Consider the following 23,914-nt stretch of genomic DNA (forward strand, 5'->3'; position numbering starts at 1 on the left):
GGTTTATCAGATTAACTAGTCTTTACTGTAGACGTAGGGGTTGGGGAGAGATATACATATGGTGAGGCCTGGTTGGTTGCTGTGGATTGGACTAAAGAATCAGCAAGTCAGGTTTGGCAATGGGCAACTAGAAAGGTGTCTTAAGGAGAGAGTTCTGGCAGGGAGTATGGAGGATTTCTTTATTTGCTTAGGGTACATCTAACAATTCTTCCTTTTCCTAAGAATCTTGAGTACACACATTGAAAAACACTTAATTTTAATTATTCTGATAAAATGTAAGTATTAGGATATGCAAAGTTGAGTGACAACATGCATTAAATTTTTTTAAAATTACAGTTGACATTCCATATTATATTAGTTTCAGGTATACAGCGTAGATATTAGACATTTATATAACTTACAAAGTGATCCCCCCCAATAAGTCTCACACCCACCTGACACCATATATAGTTTTTATAATATTATTGACTATGTTCCCTAAGCTGTACTTTACATCCCATGACTATTTTATAACTGCCCATTTGTACATCTTAATCCTTTCACCTTTTTCACCGAACTTCCCAACTCCATTCCCATCTGGCAACCATCAGTTTGTTTCCTGTATTTACGAGTTTGTTTCTGTTTTGTTTGTTCATTTATTTTTTTTAGAGTCTACATATAAGTGAAATCATATGGTATTTATCTTTTTCCTTCTGACTTATTTCACTTAGCATAATAGGTCCATCCATGTTGTTGCAAATGGTAAGATTTCATTTTTTTTTTTATGGCCGAGTAATATTTCATTGCATATATGTACCACATTTTCTTTATCCATTTGTCTTTTGATTAGAACGTTTAATCTATTTACATTTAAAGTAATTATTGTTAGGTATGTAGTTATTACCATTTTATTAATTCTTTTCTGATTGTTTTGGTAGTTCTCTATTCCTTTCTTATTCTCTTGCTCTCTGCTCTTGTATGTTGCTGACCTTCTGTAGTATTGTGTTTGGATTCCTTTCTCTTTATTTCTTGTATATCTCTTGCTGATTTTTGGTTTGCAGTTACCATGTGCTTCATATACACCAAACTATGTTTATAGCAGTCTATTTTCAGTTGATGGTTGCTTAAATTTGAACACGTTTCACAATCACCACCATTTTCACTCACCTCCTCCATGTTTATGTTTTTATCATTAGTTTTTACTTCTTTTGTGTCTCTGTGTTTGTGTGTATCCCTTAATTTATGGCTATAATTACACACGATCTTCCTACTTTTGCTTTTTAACCTTTGTACTAGCTTTATTGTTGGTTGATCTTCTGCTTTTACTATGTTTGCATTTGTCAGTGAGAATTTTTTGTGTGATATATTCTTATTTATATTTTTAATTTATTTTTTATTCTTTTTAAAGAAGTCCCTTTAACATTTCTTGTAATACTAGTTTGATGGTGGTGAACTCCTTCAGCCTTTTCTTGTCTGGGGAGCTCTTAATCTCTCCTTTGATTCTAAATGATAGCCTTGCTGGATAGAGTCATCTTGGTTGTAGGTACTTGCTTTTTATCACTTTGAATATTTTGCACCAATCTCAGTCTAGTGCTCATTTTGCAGTTACGAGGGACACTGGCAACTTCAGTGGTTGCAGATGTCTTTCACTGTGTGCATGTACTATGTATTTGAATCTACTGATTTAACTTGTTGGGTTGTGTGTGTGAAGAACAATCTCTAATTTTCAGACTCTTGGGGTGACTGGCAGAGACCCAAGTTCATTGGTAGAATACGACTGTTGTCCCAAAGACTGATGGGAGGTGTAGTTATATTAATGGAATCGTATGTGATGTATAATTAATGCATAATGTATAACATACATAATAGTGTATAATGAATACTTAATAATGAATTAATGAAGAAAATGGGATAAACATGATAGAGTGACTGGGGATACTTCTTTGCTTTCTAAAATTATTATGGCAGTCTGTACCCCAACATTTAAGAGCTGGCAAAGTGGATATAGTTGGAGACTCCAGATCTACTCAGAACAATGATAAAAGGGCCACCAAATGTCCTTCATTGCTCTTCTTCCCAGGCCTCCTGGACATATTGATAGAAATGAACACGATCCTGGAAGACATTCAGAAGTCTCTGGATATGTATTTAGAGACCAAGCGCCATATTTTCCCCCGCTTCTACTTCCTGTCTAATGATGACCTACTGGAGATTCTGGGCCAGTCTCGCAACCCAGAGGCCGTGCAGCCACACCTCAAAAAATGCTTTGATAACATCAAATTGTTAAGAATGCAGAAGGTCAGTAGAGGTGGCCATGACTGGATGGAGGGCAGGGGATGATGATGTCAAGGTATTCAAGGCCTTGAAGAGGACCATGCCCTTCCCACAGGAGGGGGATATTAATGATTCTGGATTATCTAGGTTAGAACTTTTTAGAATTAATTGGTAATATTGAGGGGAGGGGAGAGAAATAGAAATTACCCTCAAAGGGCCCAAATACCTTTTAGCAGATACCAAGAATGAGCAGGCCAGGCCATTAATAGCTTCTTATTTCTACAGGTTGGGGGACCAAGTAGCAAATGGGAAGCTGTAGGAATGTTTTCAGGTGATGGCGAGTATATCGATTTCATCCACTCGGTACTTTTAGAAGGGCCTGTGGAGGTGAGTTGTGGCAAGGGTTTAAGAATCGAGCTGATTCTTTTTTCCATTAGGAAGTTTGCTTGGCTCTGTGAGGAGAGAACATCTCTGCGAAAGGACATTAGTTACTTTTTTCCCTCCTACTGTCTATTCCTGAAAACTATAACCTCTACTCTGAACCTTAAAACCAATCTGCGTCTTGGCCTCCATGTCCCCCAGGGGCCCTAACCAGATGCTGCCCAGGGTCTGCTTTTCCCTTGGGTCCAAGACTTGCGGCCCCGTTTCCTAAGCACCTTCCCTCTGGGGACTCTTGTCTCTGGCTCTGAGGCCAAGCCATCTTGTCTTCTCATCTCTCCTCAGTCCTGGCTTGGTGAAGTAGAGCGGGCCATGAGAGTAACCCTACGGGACCTTCTCCGGAATTGCCGCCTGGCCCTCAAGAAGTTTCTCAACAAGAGGGACAAATGGGTGAAGGAGTGGGCTGGCCAGGTGAGCTGGGGTCAATAGAAATGAGGGAACAAGAAAGATAGAGCTGAAAGGGAGCAGCAAGTGTAAAGATAGAATTTTGAGTCTCAAAACGCGGGTTTCTTGCCCCTTGCTCTGGGCTATGGCCCTGGAACCCTGCATGCCAGACCCTTAGCTCTTGACCTTAGGCATGTGCCCTATCCTTCAGAACAGATTATCATATTGAGAGGAGTTGCACCTGGTCCAGGGAGAAGCTGGGATTTGGGAATTGGGCTGTATGAGTGGCCAGGGACAGGGCTTTGGAATATAACCTCTGCACATGCCTCAGATGGTGATTGCTGCCAGTCAGATCCAGTGGACAGCAGATGTCACCAAGTGCCTGCTGACAGCTAAGGAGCGGGGAGACAAGAAAATCCTCAAGGTCATGAAGAAGAAGCAGGTGAGGAACCCTACAAGAATGCAACAGGCCTGGAGTTAGAGTTGGAGGGAGCGGGGTGAGAAATTGGAGTCAGAATTAGAATAAGCTGGTGGGAAAGGGTCAGAATGAGGGTACTTTATGGGAGAAGTCTAGCGAGGAAAGTTTGGGTGGATTAGAAGAACGTTTTCCTGTGCTGACATTAGGGGTCAGGAATTACAGTGAGGTTGGGATTAGCATTGGAGTTGAAAGTTGCGTTAGGCTGGGATGAGGCATGATGGACTGATTGCATTGCTCCGTCTACTCTCTTCCCTACTACCTCATTCTGTAGGTGTCAATACTGAATAAGTATTCAGAAGCTATCAGAGGGAACTTGACCAAAATCATGCGGCTTAAAATTGTGGCTCTGGTGACTATAGAAATTCATGCCCGAGATGTGTTGGAGAAGCTTTACAAGAGTGGCCTCATGGATGTCAATTCTTTTGACTGGATCAGCCAACTGCGCTTCTACTGGGAGAAGGTGCAGATGGGTCAGCTCCCCACTCTTGTATCCTAAACCTGATCCTAATTAATTAATTAAATTCCTGTTCTCTAAATACAATAATATCCTAATCCAAGCTTTAGTCCTATCACAGTGCCCTAATCCAGTTAACTATATTGCAAGTCTCCTAAATCAGGAGTGGCAAACTGATTTTTCAGTCAGTGTTCCCTATAGTTGTCAGTTGGCCGGGATTCAGGAAAACTTCAGGCAGCTGCTGCGATGGATTAGAGTGGACATGCAATATGAACCCATTTTCCATCTTGGCCATAAACGCTTTCCTTTTTCTAATTCTAAACTGAATCCGACATCTTGTAACTGTGACCTCCCCGCCATCTCCAGCCCTACTGTTAGTCATTGCCCAGCTCTAACTCTTCCTCCAAGCCCACCTCTCTCCTCCTGTACCCTGTTTCTCCAGGATCTCGATGACTGTGTGATCCGCCAGACCAACACACAATTCCAGTATGGTTATGAGTACTTGGGTAACTCTGGCCGGCTTGTCATCACCCCCCTGACAGACAGGTCAGCCATGCGGCATGACCAAGGTGGTTGGGGTAAGGGGGGCGAATGCTAAGTGAAGGCTTCCAGGAGTCTGACTTGAGTCTTGTCCTCAATTCTCAGGTGTTATATGACACTGACCACAGCATTGCACCTGCATCGAGGGGGCTCCCCCAAAGGGCCAGCGGGCACGGGAAAGACTGAGACTGTCAAGGACCTGGGCAAGGCCCTTGGCTTTTACGTCATCGTGGTCAACTGCTCTGAGGGCCTAGACTATAAATCCATGGGCCGAATGTACTCAGGCCTGGCACAGGTCAGCATCCTACCACCCTGTCCAAGAGGTCCCTTAAATATCTTTAATCCCAGAAAATGAACTGGAACACATATCTGGTTCAGTGCTTTGTAACTTACAACATTGCATCTCCCCAGTTAGTTCTTACAATTGGGGAAGTCCCTGCAGCTCCCTGAGCTGCACTTTGCTTGTTAGCAAAATCAGAAGATTATGTAAGGATTAAATAAGATAATGCATGTAAACTGGTGTGCAGTGTAGGGACTCAATGCTCACAGGTTCCCTATCCCACTCTCTTTCCAACTCACACTTTTCCTAGCATTTCCTCAAATTGTCCCTGTCTGATGGAAAGCTCTGGTCAGAAACTACACCAGAGCTACTCTGAGCTCCCACACCCCAACATTTTGGAGGCCACCTCACCTATCAAAACCCTTCAAGAAGGGCTATGTTAGTCACTCTTTCTAGTTTCTCCCAATCTGGGGTACTTTTCTTGCTCCCAGTGACTCTGCCTCCCACCCCACAGACCGGCGCCTGGGGCTGCTTTGATGAGTTTAACCGCATCAACGTTGAGGTGCTGTCGGTGGTGGCCCAGCAGATCCTGTCGATCCTATCTGCCCTGGCTGCCAGCCTCACCCGCTTCTATTTTGAGGGCTTTGAAATAAATCTGGTGTGGTCCTGTGGGATCTTTATCACCATGAATCCTGGTAAGAGCCAGGGAGTAGATGGGGCCCCCGAGGGGAGAACTGGGTGTCCAGGGCAAATAACTCCCCTCCCCACTTTCAGGCCAGTGTATTTAGCCAAGTGAAATGTGGCTAAAGACAATAAAATATGAGAGAAGGATAAACATATGACTTTCTGGGAGAAGGGGAGGCAATCTTACTTTTCTCCCTAAAGGGATTAATAACTGCTATGTGTATATATGTAGCCCTAGGCTTCGAAGGTACTTATCTTCTCCCATGAGCTAGCTCCCAGAGTTCTGGTCTATCTGCCATTCTTTTCTGAGAATAGGAGAATCTCTCCAAAGTGCAGGCATTAGGGTCTCTCATTACTGTTCTCTAGGAATAGCCTGGGGGAAGGGTCTAGGAGAAAACAAGAAAGAGTCTAGGTACTGAATGAATCAGAGAAACAGCTGTGATTTTTATTAGGACCGATGCGAGTTATACATGGAACTTGGAAATATGAGAAACTGGCAGCTTCGTGATTTGAGTTTGGAATAGGGCCATGCAGAAAGTAAAGGAAGGCTCAGAGATAGGAAAGAGAAACAAATTGGTACGGGAGGAGCCAGGGCTAAGTTGAGAAGGGAAATGATCTTGGAGTTGGAGTTGGGGAGAAATTTAAGGATGGAGCTAGTGTTGGGAAAGATGGGATTGATTGAGAAGTGGATCTTTAGATGGATTGTAACAAATAGCACTCTTTTCCAGGCTATGCTGGTCGCACAGAGCTTCCTGATAATCTTAAATCCATGTTCCGTCCAATTGCCATGGTGGTGCCTGATTCTACTCTTATTGCAGAAATCATTCTCTTTGGGGAGGGCTTTGGCAACTGCAAGGTATTCCAATATCTTTTCTCCAATTATTTTATTTCCCTTCCATGATTATTCCCTGGGCCAAGGAACTCCCTGAAGGCCCCACAACCAGTTTATCCTACAAGGAATGTAGACTCTTGTCAGTAGGATATGGAGGCAGAAGTATTCAGAGGACCCCCTCAATGATGTCACTAATCCACAATGGCACGATTCACAAGTCTTCTCATTAGGATTGTTCACAGAGCACCTCCTAGCTGTTTCAAGTCCCGGAACCTAGCTTCTTGTACCTGTAACTGTCCCTAGATGAAGCAGAGGGATTTGTGGGGAGATCCATTGTTTCCTTCTCTGTTTTTGTTCCCCAGATTCTGGCCAAGAAGGTGTATACACTTTACTCCCTGGCTGTGCAGCAGCTCTCCAGACAGGACCATTATGACTTTGGCCTACGTGCCCTCACCTCCCTTCTGCGCTATGCTGGCAAGAAGCGCCGCCTGCAGCCAGATCTGACTGATGAAGAGGTGGATCAAGGACACAGCTCTTGAACCTTAACCTCTATTGTCTCTGATACTATGTGCCTTCACTAAAATTTTTCAGATCCTTTCTTTGCTCAGATTGAGATTTCACCTTACTTCCTACCCCCTGCGTTGCCTTAGTTTTTTACCTGTTGTATTTTTAAAGACTAGCTCAGGTGCATCCACTGTTCTTGACTCCTGCCCCTTACTTTTTGGAGAGGAAAGGCCTAGTTTTTTCAGCCTGAATCTCTGTCTTTTCTCACTTAGGTTTTGCTGCTCTCAATGAGAGATATGAACATTGCCAAGCTAACTTCAATTGACGTGCCACTATTCAATGCCATTGTGCAAGATCTGTTCCCCAGCATTGAGCTGCCTGTCATTGATTATGGCAAGGTATTTGTTCCTTAATACTCTTTCTGACCTTATATGTAAATGTAGATCTGAGAGCATGACTTGGCTCCCAGGCCTTGTTCTGCCATTCACTAGCTGAGACTTTGAGTAAGACAATTAGCTTCTTTTTGGGCTTCCTTATCTATAAAATGATATAGGCCTATTCAAACATTCTTTCACCACAACTCACCCTACCCTCTTCACTGGCTCAAGTACTTCTACTCATTGGTTCTTTGATTTCATTGAGATCTCTAATCCACTGGCCTTTCTACTTTCTCTGTATCCATCTGCCCTCTCCTACCTCTGCTTCTCTCCTCATTCAGGGAGTTTTGAGGAGAGCTTGCTAGGAGCTGTTCGATATGAGAGCAGTGGAATGGAAAGGGGTGGAGGGGGAGGATTTTATAAAGTATGAGAATTTTCTTTTCTGGAAATATGGTAGTGTAGATGCTCTGAATGATCCTTTCATTGAAACCACTAAAATGATAGATAAAAATATAGAAATACATATTTTATGTGCATTACTAAGCTGGCAAAAAAGAAAGAATTCTGGAATGGGATAAAGGAATAAAAGCAGGGAGGTAAGTGAATGTGAAAGCTGACTTTCCTCCTGAAAATTTTTGTCGAATTTAAGGCACTGGGGAGAGAAGGTAAAGCAGCCCAAGTGTGGACGTATGATAGAAAACCCAGTCCTGCATAAACCTCCGTCTATGAGGGAAAACACCCTCAGTAAATGGGAAAATGAGAAACCTGCCACTGAGAGGTGTCCATACAGTAGAGAAACTTGTCTTGACCAATCATGGGAGGAAAAGTAAAATCTCCTTTGAGATTTCCTAACCACAAGCCAGCCTTCTCATGCTCTTTGGTCATAATTTATTCTACAGTGTAATCCCCCAAATCTCAAATTTAAAACTTAATTTTAAGTAGTTCCAGAGTGTTAGTTTCCTCCAGATGACTGGCAGAAGCAAATGCAAATTATTTCTGAAAGAATGAAATTTCAGCTGAAGCCTCAAAGAGGTCTCATAAAAATTCAAGATGAAAGTCCAAGAAAATGAACAGCTTCTGGTCAAAAAAAAAAAAAAAATTACAAAACACACAAGGTAACAAGATAGCATGAGTGGAAACCAGAAGAACAATGGAAGAGCAGAATCAGATCCCCAAAGACTTCAGATATTGAAAACAACCAGCACAGAATTTAAAAATAACTAAATTTAATATGTTTAAAGAAATAAAAGAGAAGCTTGAAACTATGAGCTAGGAACAAGAGACATCTAAATTAAGTAGATTTGAAAAAGAACCAATAGAATTTCTATGAATGAAAAAAGATTATAATCAAAATTAAAAACAATAACTCAAAATATAGAGAGAATACATCCAGGCAAAGAGGTGGATTAAGGACAATTTTGTTACCTTTTGAAAATCCGCCACAACTACTCTAAAGAGATTTTTTTTTTTTAAAGGCATCCATATCCAAAAGGTTGGGGAGAATGGAAGAGGATATTTACCACAAACATTTTAGACATAAGAAACAAATGAATAAGTTGTGACTTACTTAGCAAGCCTGAGAGAGCTAGCTGGAAGAGGGAGAAATTGAGAGGCAATTCTTAAAAGGCTAAGCATCTGTGGAATTAGGTACCTCTGTAAGTAGGAAATAAAGGAGGTGTAGCTACAATAAGAAGGATTCGAGGCAAACCGTCTCGGAAGAAGTTAGATCTCTAGATCTTCCCTTCTCTGTGACCCTGGTGACCATGTTTCTCCCACACTGGCAGAAGACTAGAGAGTAAAACAGTAAGTCTCTGGACTGGGGGACACAAGTTATAGTTGAGGGCATGAGTAAACCTTATTAAAAATGGTGATTAAATGAATGTTTACACATTGAATGCTGAGATTCTTAGTCTTTATTTTATCTCTCAGCTCCCAGAATGCTGGCAGCCAGACAAGAAATTGAAAGAGTTCTCTCTGGGGAATCTGTCTAACCTAAGAGGAATGACCAAGATATTGAGAATAGTACTCTAAGTATATAAGCCCCACTAACACTCAGGAGTTCCATTCAATTATTAGCCCTCCATCCTAATATATATGAGCAGAAAACCAAGGATCACCACACATCTAAGGAAAGCCCCTAACGTGAAAGCAGCCAAAACAAATAGGAAAAAGCATATTGCAGAGAAAGGAAAAGTTTGTTTGTTTGTTTGTTTGTTTGTTTGTTTTTTAAAAAGAACATCTATCATTGTATTCTCAGAGATAAAACTAAGATATTATCTCCATGAAATACTGTTAAAAAAGAAATATTCCAGAAAGTAGAGAAGGCAAAGGGGAAAAGAGATAAGATTCAAAACCCAGTCTAGGAAGGAAAATAGCCAAATAAGAGGAGTTCCAAAAAGTAGGAGCAAAGAAAATGGAAAGGGGTCAAGGTCGATAGTGAAACAATTCAAGAAGAATCTCCAGAAATGAAGGATCTAAGTTTCCAAAATGAAAGGGTCCAGAAATGCATGGCACAATGGATAAAATAAATTCTTACCAAGACCCATCATTGTGAAATATTAAAACAGCAGGACAAGGAGAAGATTTAACAAGCTTCCCCAGAAGGAGACAGTTTAAAAAAAGAGAGAGAGAGAGGTGATATGCAAAAAATCAAGAATTGGATTTCTCAATAGCGATATTGAATCAAAAACAATGGAGCAGCTTTCAACTGCATTCTGAAGGAAAATTATTTTCAACCTCATTCTACGCTCAGCCCACCTGTCACATAGGAGGCTAGATAAGAGATACTTCAGAGATGCAGACTCTCAAAAAAATATTATCTCCAATATATTCTTTCTCAGAAAGCTACTAGAAAATGTGCTCTGCCAAAATGCTGGACCATACCAAGAAAGGTATATAGGGGACACATGATGATGGTTGTGCACCTGACAGAGGGAAGCCAATCCAGATTGGAGTAAACTGAATGTTTCAGGAGAACTTATGTAAGAAGAAGAAATTCATGCCTAATATGAATAAATGTTTTGAGATTTAGTTAATTGGCAGTTTAAAGTTAAGTTAGAGATCAGTATATTAAAAACCAACCAAACAAAAAACAGCAACTATTAGCCTCTAGAGAAAACAAAAAAAAGTTGTTCAGGAAAGGAAAAATAATCGTACATTGAATAGTATATAATGTTATACTAATATTTAATACCATTTACAAGAGACACACCTAAAACATAAAGGTTGAGAGTCAAAGACCAGAAAAAGATATATTAGGCAAATACTAATCAAAAGAAAGTTGGGGTAGCAATATCAGACAACATAGATTTCAAGGCAAAAAACATTACTAGAAATATAGGATCACTTAATAAAAGGTTCAATGTACCAGGAAGATAAAACAATTATAAATTTAGGGGCACCTAATAATATAGCCCAAAATAAATAGAGCAGAAATATGTAGAATTACAAGAAGAAATAGACAAGTCTACCACTCTAGTGGAAATCTTAATATCTTTTAGTGAGTGACAGACCAAGCAGACTAAAAATCAGTTATGACATGGAAAATTTAAACAACATGTATAGATGTTTAATAAACATCTATTACATGTATAGATGTTTAATAAACATCTATAACATTCAATAATTGAAGAATAACCATTTTTTCCCAAGCATAAGTAGAATATTTAGGAAAATTGACCATTTAAAGGCCATAAATCTGCCTTAAAAATTTCAAAGAGACTTATTCAAAACATTTTCTGATCTCAATGGTAACTCTACTGATATCAGGCAAAAAGAATGTTAAAGGTAAAGGGGGATATTTCATAATGATAAAAGTGCCAATGCCCCAGAAGATGTAAGAATTCTAAATTTGTGTGCACTTAATTATATAGCTACAAAATACATAAGACAGGATTGACAGAACCAAAAGGAAAAAATAGATAAATCCACAGCCCTAGTGAGAAGACTTTTCAGACTCAGTTGACACATATAAAACATTATATGCAACAGTTGCAGATACATATTCTTCTCAAGTGTGCTGGAACATTTACTAAAATTGACCATGTGCTGGGTTATTAAGTATAGGTCTCATAAATTTCAAATGATTAAAATTGTGTAGAGAACGATCTCTGACCACGATAGAACTACACTAGAAATCAATTACAAAATATAAAATGGCAAAATGTTTGGAAATTAGGTGATACAATTAATTCTAAATAACTCGGGTCAAGGAAGAAATTAGAAAATATTTAAAACTGAATGAAAAGAAAATGTGACATCTTAAACTTGTGGCATGATGCTGAACATGCACACCTGTGCCCGACGGTGGGGCAAAGGTGTAATGGCCACCAAACGTGAAGGTATCTTTAAGACTGACAAATGAAGGAGGCAACTCCATAGAATATAACAGAATTTATTATAGCATAATTTACTTATAGGAATTTAGGGTTGGAATGGACAGACAACCCAGCAATTCTCCACTAACAGACCCCTGTTACAGTATTTTTTAAATAATTCAGGTACTTATGATAAGACAAAGAATACAGTATGCACCAGGGGCCGTACCTCCTGGTGGTCTTGTGATAGATGATTGTTTATAATTGATACTATCACCAGTTTGCTACTCATCTCAGTAGTGATACTGAAATATTTACTGACAAAGACATTTATGGCTACATTTCAAGGAACACAGATAATCTTCAACTAGAAGGCTTTGGTGTGTTGTGCTAAGGACATTAAGGTCAGTCAAAGGGCACAGCATGAAAACTCCAAGACACAAAGATGAAGTTGGTTTTGTTCATATCTTCATCTATACAATGCGCAAACATACTAATAAAGGTAATTCTTAGATAGTGGAAGGAAGTGGTAGGGATAAAGCCTCTCAGTGGTGTTCGAGAGATACAAGTAAAGATTTTGCATCTATTTCAAATTATTTGGTTGCACTGGCTGTATGTTTTAAAATGTCACACTGTTCTGAGACTGATCTGTATAGTCATGGTTCTATAAGCATTACTCTTTAAGTGAGGCAATGATTTGTTTCTTGTTTGGCTCTCCCACCAGACTGTGAGCTCTGCAACAGGATAAACTGCTTCGTTCTCAGCACTCAGCAGACTGCTTAGCACACACTATAGAGGCTTAATAGATATTTGCTGAATAATATTAGAAAAAAATCTGTGCAGTGCATATCAGACATTGTGTTTTATGCTGACTATTTTATCTAATACAACAACCTTAAGTATCACCATTATTCCTATTTGACAGAAGACGAAACAGACACAGACAAGTAACTTACTCAAGTTCACATAGCTGAAAGCTGGGGACCCACGCTGGCTGACTCCAGACTCCAAACTCAGCTCTGCAATTGGTCATCTTCCTAGTGAATGAACAGTTGCCTGAGTGCAAAGGGTCCTGGTGCCATTTTTAACATTTTGAATGTTCTCCTCCCAGGCACTGGGGAGATTCGAAAGTCCTTGGCAGGTCTCCTTTTTCTTCTAATTCTTGTATTTTCCCTTCTCTTAGCTGCGGGAGACCATTGAACAGCAGATTCGAGAGATGGGCCTGAAGATGACGCCATTTACCCTCACCAAGGTCATCCAGTTATATGAAACCAAGAACTCCCGCCACTCCACCATGATCGTGGGCTGCACAGGCAGCGGCAAGACTGCCTCGTGGAGAATTCTTCAGTCCTCCTTGTCTTCCCTATGCCGCGCTGGAGACTCCAACTTCAACATTGTTAGAGTATGGAGTTGAGACTGTGAAGTCACTGGCAGAGACTCGAGTAGCGGGAAGATGGTAGAGGCTGGGAGCAAGGATACATAGGTGTCAGGGAGGACAGTGCAGGCCAGGGTCCAAGGAGGCCTGGGAGAGAAGGAGCAAATACAAATCCCTGGGAATAAAGGGAAATCTTGGGGTTTGTGTCTGCCAGCAGCTCAAAACCCCTTCCTGTGTCATTTTCAGGAGTTCCCTTTGAACCCTAAAGCATTGTCCCTAGGGGAGCTATATGGGGAATACGACCTCAACACTAATGAATGGACAGATGGCGTCCTGTCCAGTGTCATGCGGATGGCATGTGCAGGTACTCGAAAGATCATGAGGCGAGGAGAGCAGATACCTAAATCTCCTAAGGGGGTGGGCATTCTGGGGATAGAAAGTTCAATTTGAAAGAAAAATGCTCGGAGAATGCTGAGGCACTAGGAAGCATCAGCTTGCATCTCTGAGGAAAGGAGCGTGGAGGGAAGGCTAGGTGAGAAAGCTCTGGTTCCCTTTTCACCCATCTTCTACCAAGACGAGAAGCCAGATGAGAAGTGGATCCTTTTCGATGGCCCTGTGGACACTCTGTGGATTGAGAGCATGAACTCCGTCATGGATGATAACAAAGTGTTGACCCTCATCAATGGAGAGCGTATTGCGTTGCCTGAGCAGGTACAGAGGGCTCTGACTACCACAGCCCGCAGAAGTAGCAACTGGAGGGCACAAGGCAGGGCTAAGGGAAAGAGCAGGGGTATCCTAAGAGAAGAGGAAGTTCAATATGGGAGAGGTGAGGAGTAGAATGCCTTCATCCACAGGGATCTGTGACTGAAGAAAAGTTGCCTATCTACCATGGATGTGGAGAACAATTGTATAGAAAAGAACTTTGTGTACTAGGAAGCACTGTGTAGACTGAAAGCTGGAGACTCTCCTCAGGTTCATTTCTATTGACATAGGAGGGAAGACCTTCACTTATGCGCCTGGGGTTATGAATTCACAGGTGTAAAGCCCACCCTTTTCCATCCACTCAAACTATATGAGCAAGCGAATGATTTTTCATAAAGATAACTTTGAACAAGCTCTAATTTCCTTTAACAAACAAATTATTAGTAAACCTTAGATCTTTATTCATCCTGCCACACTTGGTACTTGGTAGAGACACCTAGGTGCATCAGTGTTCTGGGTGGGGTGGAGGAAAGACAAGGTTCTGACAAAGTGTATCCGTAGGTGTCTCTCTTGTTCGAAGTGGAGAACTTGGCTGTGGCCTCTCCAGCGACTGTGTCTCGCTGTGGGATGGTGTACACTGACTACACTGACCTGGGATGGAAGCCCTATGTTCAGTCATGGCTAGAGAAGAGGCCAAAGGTATGAAGGGAATTGAGGAGAGGGAAGGTAACCAGTGTGACCTGTGGGACACAAGAATGAGTAAAGAGCCCCTTCACATTCATCTCCAGACTGAAGTAGAGCCCCTTCAACGCATGTTTGAAAAATTCATCAACAAGATGCTGATCTTCAAGAAGGACAACTGCAATGAGCTGGTTCCCCTCCCGGAATACAGTGGAATCATCTCTCTCTGCAAGCTGTATTCAGCCCTGGCCACGCCAGAGAATGGGGTAAGGGGAACCAGAGCAGGGCCAGGCAGGAATGGCTCATGACCTCTGAGCGACAACTTCAGGAAAATGGCATGTCTGAGACACAATTTGCACACCTGGCTTGAGTGGAGCAGAGGTGTGCATGCCCATGTGTGTGAGTTTGCATATGCACTGGATGGCCAAACTAAGGTCTCTAATTCAGATATTGTACATAATGGATTTCACTATAATTTCCTACTTATATTTTGGGAACTGGGGATAGTCCATTTGGTTCCTCATTTCTCCATCCTTTCAAAACATAGATATTTATTAAGTCTTGGTATATGTGAGGCCTTTGGAATACTTTTTCTGCTGGAAGGAGCTCCCAATCTAATCTGATGAGGGGTTTTAGAAATTTTCAGATTAATTGATATTTTTAAGAAATTTTCGTTTAGTTTAGAATTATGGAATAAAGACCAAAATTGGATAGTTTTCTCTTGAGATTAAATCACTGCCTAGAAATTGTTTGTATTGTTTTGAAGACATTGCCAGATAACTAAGCCGTTAATATAAACTTATATAACAATGAAGATTTATAACAGTATATGTCATTCCTGATACAATTAATGTAAATTAAAACCATGTAGGTGACTGTTCAAGGTAACATATGAGAAAAGGGCAGTAATGTAGTGTCAGTGGCGAGGCAATAACATAGAGTCAGGTGCTGAGAAGACTGGCTAGGGAGAGGGCTGAGCAGAGGAGGAACACTGATGAGCAGAAGGGAGGAGGGCATTCTAGGTAAGGAGAATATTCGGCTTTCACAAAAACACAGAGACCTGAGAGTCAGTCCCTGCTGGGCAGGGTGAGGTGGAGGGTGGTGTTTGCATGCTAACCCTCTTCAGTCTGGCAGAGACCCCCCAGAAGAGGGTGGTGAGATGTGTTGTGTGTAGGGGTAAGCTGGAAGGATAGACTAAAGATTCTAGATTGAATATGGTAGACATTAGAGTCTCAATACAATTTCCCACCTGTATTTTAAGATTTGAGGATTATTCTAGGACTCAGCCCAATGTTCTAGATTGGACAGTGTCCTGTAGATCATATTACTTGCAGTTTTAAGTATCTTTATTTAGAACCCATCCTTAAGAGCTCCCCAGCCATGGCCGGTAGCTGTTTCACATAGTAGATTAGAGATGATACTAATGATGCTGAGTTAGCTATCTGTTGGCATTTCCCCCAAGGAGTCCAGAGGAGTTTGCACAGCCCCATGTGTGCCATACACCCTATCAAAGAACATATCTGCATGTGCCCTCCTGGTTGGGGGTTGAGAGCATGAGCTCTAAATGCACTATTTCTGCTATTAAGTTGGTATATTTAAAATTTTAATTTTAATTACACAAGTAACAGTTGAATCTAGTTTCCTTTCTAAAAATTACAATTTTTTTATACGAAGCTAAAGTTATTTTGATCACCTCTGCTCTCCTAGTCCTGGTCTACTCCCCTCCACACGAGTAACTATTATAGTGTGTGTGTATGTGTCATTCTAGGCCTTTTAAATATACGCATTTACATATAAGCCCATAAGTATCCATAGAAAACTTAGTACCTAAAAAATGTATCATGCTATATACCACTCTTATAATATGCTTATTAAATCAACAATATGTTTTTGAGTTCTATATTGCTACATTTGGATTAATGTTGCTTTTAACCACTGTATACTTATATTCCATGGTAGAACATGACATTTTATTTTTCCATTCCTCCACTGGTGGACGTTTGGGTCACCTAATTTTTTGCAATTACAGAGAAGTCACCACAAATGTCCCTGGACCTGTCTTCTTGAGCACCTGTGGGCACTTCTTCAGGGTAGACATGGTGTGGGTTGGGTCCCTGCTGTGTTTTTATATCTTAGTAGAGAAGAAACTCAGGGTCACCGCCACTGGGCTACAGGAAGTTTCAAGTTTACCTAAATGTTTTAGATTTAGATTTCTCTACACCCATCAGGTTTTCCAAACAGAACCAGGAAGGGAAGAAAAACCTTGTGATGATCTGCCAAAGTAGAGCCCTCTGTCTCTTACAGATTGTGGGTATTTCCCCTTCTCTTTTTCCGTCTAGGTGAACCCAGCTGATAGTGAAAACTATGTCTCCATGGTGGAGTTGACATTCGTGTTCAGCATGATCTGGTCTGTGTGTGCCTCTGTGGATGAGGAGGGCCGCAAGAAGATTGACAGTTACCTCCGAGAGATTGAGGGCTCTTTTCCTAATAAGGTCAGGGCCCCCAAACCCAGCTGTTCTATTTTTCCAGAACCCACCTGTGTCCCTGATCCTGACTCTTCGTGAGTTTCAGCCTGCCAGCCCAGCTCTCTTTCTTTCACCAGTGCTCTGCGAGTGCCTTCTCTGGGCTGGGGAAAGCTAAAGGAAGGCTTTGATAACCTGACACACATTCCCTCCTCAGGACACGGTGTATGAGTATTTTGTGGACCCCAAGATGAGGAGCTGGACATCATTTGAGGATAAGCTTCCTAAGAGTTGGCGCTACCCTTCAAAGTAAAAGCCGGGCCTTGGGGGTGGGTCGGACTTGAGGCTGTGGTTGGTAGGAGATGGGGCAAGAGAGCTGCGACCTAGAAGCAAAAGTGAGCTATAGAAAGGAGAGAGGGTGGATCCCAGAGCAGAGATGACTCTTGAGTAGAGGAAGTGGGATTGAGAGGAAATGGGACAGGGTCCTAAGGAGAATGCCTGATCCCTAGGCCCCACAGGAGGCAGGTTTGGAGATTAGAGAGTCTTGATGCCGGAGGAAGATAAACACGGGGATGAAGAATAAAGGGAGAGTTAGAAAGAAGTAGGCCAATGATCCTTGAGACATGATTCCTTTTCCTCCCTAGTTCCCCCTTCTATAAAATCATGGTGCCCACCGTCGACACTGTTCGCTACAACCACCTGGTGAGCGCCTTGGTGGCTAACCAGAATCCTGTACTGCTGGTGGGTCCGGTAGGGACTGGGAAGACCTCCATTGCTCAGAGTGTTCTGCAGTCCTTGCCCTCCAGCCAGTGGTCAGTGCTCACCGTGAACATGTCTGCACAGGTGTGTTATAGGACCTAGGGGTCAGGTTGCCTGCTCTCCACTCTCCCTGCCTTCTGCTCTCCCTTGGGATCCAAGTACCTGACCGACACTCTCATCTAACTGTGTTTTTCTTGAGGGACTCAAGCATTCATTCTGTACCTTTTCACTAGACCACATCCAATAACGTGCAGAGCATCATTGAGAGCAGAGTGGAGAAGCGAACGAAGGGTGTCTATGTGCCATTTGGGGGCAAAAGCATGATCACCTTTATGGACGACCTAAATATGCCAGCTAAGGACGCTTTTGGGTCCCAGCCACCCCTGGAGCTGATTCGCCTCTGGATTGACTATGGCTTCTGGTATGATCGTACGAAGCAGACCATCAAGTACATTCGAGTAAGCATCCAAGGAATTTGTTCTCTCTTCCCTCCCATGATAGATTCAGTGGCCCCCTCCAGTGGGATGCCAGGATGGAATCCTATAATCTTATATTCCTCTCTATACAGGAGTATCCTGCCTTTCTCAGGACTGAGATAACTGGCCCCTAAATTGTCAATTCCTGTTATTAACTCTTCTCATTGACCCTGCCCTGTGCTCTGTGACCAAAAGATCCTGTCCTCTTAACTTCCACTCCTTTTCCGGGCCTCTTATACCATGTTCACATGCCAACCCTGATGCCACCAAGAACTGTCTAGGTGCCCAGGGTCTTGCAAATGCCCTCTCCAGGCCTTCTCTGCCTCCCATTGTTATAGTAACCAGCCCCTTGGTATCAGTTTTCCACTTCTCGTCCAGGATCCAGTTGTCTTCCTTCAGTCCTGGCTCTTCTTCCATGAGATTCTGAGCATCTCGTTTCTTTGTCTTGAGTCAAGGGGTAGCAGCCATTCCAGCCTGATTTCTGGAGTGACCATTTATCTGGTACTCAGGGTCAAAAACTCACCTAATAATTAATATATTCATATGTTTCTGAGAAAGAACACACATACACACACAGACATGGATATATACATAAAAAAAAAAAAGAAAGTCTAGAAGATGTAATTAAATGTTGTGTTTTAACTTACCTCTATTTTCTAATTCAGGTACATGGATTATAATGATGAAATAAAAACATCATTACTTTAATAATTCTAAAAAAAAAAGTCACTAATCCTTTTTTTCCCCTTTCTCTTTTTCTGCCCCCAATTACTCCACGTTTCTTCCTGCTCATTCTGTCCCCATCCCTCTTCCCATTTGTCCCTCCTTGTACTTTCTTCCTCCCTGCTCCTTTCATATCCTCCCTATTTCTGTGCCTCCTCTCATCCCCTCTTCCCACCTGTTTCTTTGCTCTCCAGGACATGTTCCTGATGGCTGCCATGGGCCCTCCCGGAGGTGGAAGGACTGTCATCTCCCCAAGGCTGCAGAGTCGCTTCAATATCATCAACATGACCTTCCCAACAGTGAGGGCGAATGGGGCTGGCGGAGGGGGGACTGTAGAAAGCAAAACTATCTGTGTCCCAGAAAATAAAGAGGCAGTTCAAAGAGGGGGGCCAAAGGACCACTGAGCAGAGTTGCATACAGGGAGCTGTAATATAGGGAAGGGAGACGGCTATCTGTAGGAGCCTTTACTTTCCTTGAGCTAGGACAGCCTGATGATAAAAGTGTAGCTTGCTGTTTCTAGAATGTGAAGCCTTGTCATCCCACAGGGAAGACAATGCAGGGAGGCCCAGATAGGCTGAGGAATGTAAATTTTACAAGGCTGAGGGCAGTGCCAGGATTAGGGTGAGGAGAGTAATCAAGATAAATAACATTTTAACGCAACATACGTTTTAAAAATTAGGGCCAAAAATTCATGAAGAACAAAATACCAAAGTTTTGAATAAGTACAAGATTGGCACAGTACCGTGCTGAGACATTTTGGAGCCTGAGACAAAAAGAAAAATCAGTAATACTGATCCTATCTTTATTTAAAATGTTGGTATTTGTTCTCATGAATATTTTGCATTGTTTGATTTTTAAATATTGTATTAAAATGTTATTTATCTTGATTTCTGAGGTTTTATTGGTGCCCCTTAAATTCTGCCCCCAAGACGAGTGCTTCTTCACTTGCCTCACTCTCATCCTAGCCCTGGCTGAAAGGCCAGGACCTTGCGAAAGCGAATCCAAGGGCTTGTTTCTAGGAGTCCCAGATCATCCGAATATTCGGCACCATGATCAATCAGAAGCTTCAAGACTTTGAGGAAGAGGTGAAGCCCATTGGGAATGTGGTGACTGAGGCCACCTTAGAGGTATACAACACCGTGGTCCAGCGCTTCCTGCCCACGCCTGCCAAGATCCACTACCTCTTCAACCTTCGAGACATCTCCAAGGTGAAGCATCTCCATCTTACCTTGCTCCTTCTGCCTGGCACTGCCTCTTTACAGGCATTCTATTCTCCTCAAAGTAAGCCTTGGACCTCAGTAGCATCCCACACATCCGAAATCAACCCATCCTACAATGCTGCATTCTCTGGCCTTACCTCTAAAGTTTCTGGAAGGAATCTCTTCCCTCCCTTCATCCCATTAGCCACATCTCTTCCTCAGGTGTTCCAGGGCATGCTTAGAGCCAACAAGGACTTCCATGACACCAAGTCCAGCATCACACGGCTCTGGATCCATGAATGTTTTAGGTGAGATGCCTGTACTCCGCCAGATCCAGACTTCTGCAGCCTTGCTCCAAGCCCTGCCTCCACCCGTCCCTGATGCTCCCTTCCCCAGGGCTACTCTCCTTCTTGTTCCCAGATCTCACCCCAACTCATTCCCAACAGAGTCTTTTCTGACCGACTGGTTGATGCAGCAGACATGGAAGCTTTTATGGCCATATTAAGTGATAAACTCGGCTCCTTCTTTGACCTCACGTTTCATAATCTGTGTCCCAACAAACGTTCTCCTATCTTTGGTGAGCTGGGAACAGTGACCACTGCAGGCTGGAGATGCTTTGGAAATGGCTTAGAAGGAGGGTTGGGGCGTGGAGTCCTGATGCTTTGGGCCTTTTGGAGAAGTCTGAGGAAAACCAGGCATTTAAGACTCTGACCCCCTCTTCCTCTGGCCCAGGAGATTTCCTGAGGGAGCCCAAGGTATATGAAGACCTGACTGATCTGACAGTACTGAAGACAGCCATGGAGACAGCTCTAAATGAGTACAATCTGTCACCTGCTGTCGTGCCAATGCAGCTGGTGCTCTTCCGAGAGGCTATTGAACACAGTGAGCACTTCCTAGTCCCATCCCCTTCCCCAGTATCCCAATTATGGAATATTTTCAAGGAAATAGGGATCCCTTCCCCGGTCTCTCCCAAATCTCTCCCCAGTCAAGTCTGGGAAGTTACCTTCCTCCCTACCCAGATGTCCTAATGACGATGGGTGGGACTTTTGACAGTGGTGTTTATCAGATTTGGTGGAGGTTAAAAGTTGAATTGCCACCAGGGCTCCAGGCACTAACAAACCTCTTCCCACACCTCTTGGTCCCTCTACTTCAGTTTCAGGTATCCCAGCCTCTAGCTTAGGGCTTAGAGGTCCCCTCAGGTTGCTCAGCCAACTCACTGCCCTCATCCCCCACCTCCCAACCCCTAGTAACACGGATTGTGCGGGTCATTGGACAACCTCGGGGCAACATGCTCTTGGTGGGCATTGGGGGCAGTGGGCGCCAGAGTCTGGCTCGCTTGGCCTCATCCATCTGCGAGTATATCACCTTCCAGATTGAAGTCACCAAACATTATCGGAAGCAGGAGTTTCGAGAAGGTATGGCTGGGTTTCTGAAATGGGGGAGGGTTTGAGTGAAAGATCAGATACCTGACTTCCTGCAATGACAAGAGAGAGGAGAGATGGAAGCCTAATAGTGAGCATTGCTAGGCCCTTGTGGGGTATAAGATGGTGTTGTATATGTGTTGCGGGCTGGGGGAGGGTGCCTAAATCTCAGAAGAGTAATCAGGGTCAGGCTGGTGAACCTGAAGAGTCTGTCTGTCCCCTCTTCCTCCTTCCCTCAACTGACCCAGATATCAAGCGTCTGTACCGCCAGGCTGGGGTAGAGCTCAAGGCCACTTCCTTTCTTTTCGTGGACACCCAAATTGCTGATGAATCGTTCCTAGAGGACATTAACAACATCCTCAGCTCAGGCGAGGTTCCCAATCTTTACAAGACTGATGAATTTGAAGAGGTATGAGCCTTCCCATGCCCTCGACCAGTTGGTTCTTTGGCCTTCCTGACTAACCCCCTGAAGAAGCACAAATCCCAGAATATGCTTCCGTGGCACCCCTTCTGCCCATCCCCCCTTTAGGTGGAAGAGCTGTTCCTCTTCAGCTGTCTTCTCTTAAGGGACCCTATTGGGAAGAGTTGCTTTAAAACCCACACTTTGTCAGCTCAGCCTCACCTGCTGCCCTTCTAGTTCTGCCATTGAAACTGCAGGCCTCTGATCCCATGTGACTTCTGTGCAGATCCAGACACACATCATAGAGCAGGCCCGGGCGGAGCAGGTGATGGAGTCGTCGGACAGCCTCTTTGCCTACCTCATTGAGCGCGTGCGCAACAACCTGCATATTGTTCTCTGCCTCAGCCCTGTGGGCGACCCCTTCAGGTGACTCCTGTTATAGCCTGCTCCCTCCTTCCCTGTGATAGCTCAGCCTTCTTCACAGGACTCCTCCTTCCTCTTTCGGCCCACCATGCCTTCTGGGAGTGAGTCCCATGAATAGTGCCAATCTCTAAGCCCTGAACGCCCCGTCTCCTTTGCATAGACCCAGGCTCCTTTCAGGAAGTGCCTGCTGCTTACACAGGAGTCATCCATTCCCTTTGGTACGACTAGACTTTTTTGGGGGGTTGGGGGGTGGTAAGAGGTAGTTTTTTGTTTTGTTTTTATTTTTTTGTTTTGTTTTGAAATTTTTAACTTTGGTAAGAAACACATAACATAAAATTTACCATCTTACCCATTTTTAAGTGTACAGTTCAGTAGTGTTAAGCATATTCACATTGTTATACAACAAATCTCTAGAACTTTCTCATCTTGCAGAACTGAAACTCTGTATCCACTTAATAACTCCCCATTTCCTCCGCCACCCAGTCCATGGCAACCACCATTCTATTTTCTCTGTCTATGAGTGACTACTTTAGATATCTTATATAAGTGGAATCATACAGTTATTTGTCTTTTTATGAGTTGCTTAGTTCACTTAGCATAACATCTCCAAGGTTCATCTATGTCGTAGCACGTGCCAACATTTCCTTTCTTTTTGAAGACTGAGTAATATCCCATTGTATGCCTACACCACATTTTATTTGTCTATTCTTGGTATGACTAGATTTTTAAGGGCATTAGAAAGTAGTAGGACAGAGAACTTGTACAGAGAAGCAATTTGGGTTACCATTTTGTTTATTTTTGTTATAGTTATGGTATACGGTGAATTTACCATGTACTAGGTGCTGTACTAAGTATTTTACACGTGTCATCTCATTGAATCTCCTAACAACACTAGTTAGTATGTTTTGTTATTCCTATTTAGAGATGAGGAAACTGATGTTCAGAAGGTTAGATCATTTGCCCAAGATCCACACCTGGAAGATGTGGAACCAGGTCTTTTTGACCCTAGAACCTGTTTCTAAAGACTACTCTGAACTAGTTCTGAAGAGAGCAGAATCTGGACAAGGAGATATAAGAACACAAGGATGGGGAACTTAGGTTCCTAGAAAGCTGATAGACCTGTGACAAAGCCAGTAGCTGGAGGCTGTCTGTGAGTGGACTTAACTGCCTCTCAAAACCCCTCACCAGGAACTGGATCCGCCAATACCCAGCCTTGGTGAACTGCACAACCATCAACTGGTTCTCAGAGTGGCCCCGTGAAGCTCTGCTAGAGGTGGCTGAGAAATATCTCATGGGAGTAGACCTGGGAACTCAGGAGAATGTGAGACGCTTCTCCCCATCTCTCTCCACACCCCCTGAGCGCTCTTCCATTTCTGTTCTCCATCTACCTTCACTCTCTGTCCTACATCCTTTATCCATTGGCCTCAGATCCACAGGAAAGTGGCCCAGATCTTCGTCACCATGCACTGGTCAGTGGCTCAGTATTCCCAGAAGATGCTGTTGGAACTGCGAAGATACAATTACGTCACACCCACCAACTACCTGGAACTTGTGTCTGGATATAAGAAGTATGTAGAGGAGTGGGGGACATGGAGGGTTAGGGAGCTTGGTGTCTTTTGGGGGAATTTGGTGAAATGACATATGGGAAATATCCAGGAGCTAGCCAAGCAACTGGCCCAAGGACCCAGGTGCTGATGTGGAATGGCAGACATGCGAGGGATCTTAATTTTGCACAGGAAATTAATAAAAGAGA

Source organism: Pteropus medius, unplaced genomic scaffold (genome assembly GCF_902729225.1).
Source record: "Pteropus medius unplaced genomic scaffold, Ma_sr-lr_union100, whole genome shotgun sequence".
NCBI classification, from domain to species: Eukaryota; Metazoa; Chordata; class Mammalia; order Chiroptera; family Pteropodidae; genus Pteropus; species Pteropus medius.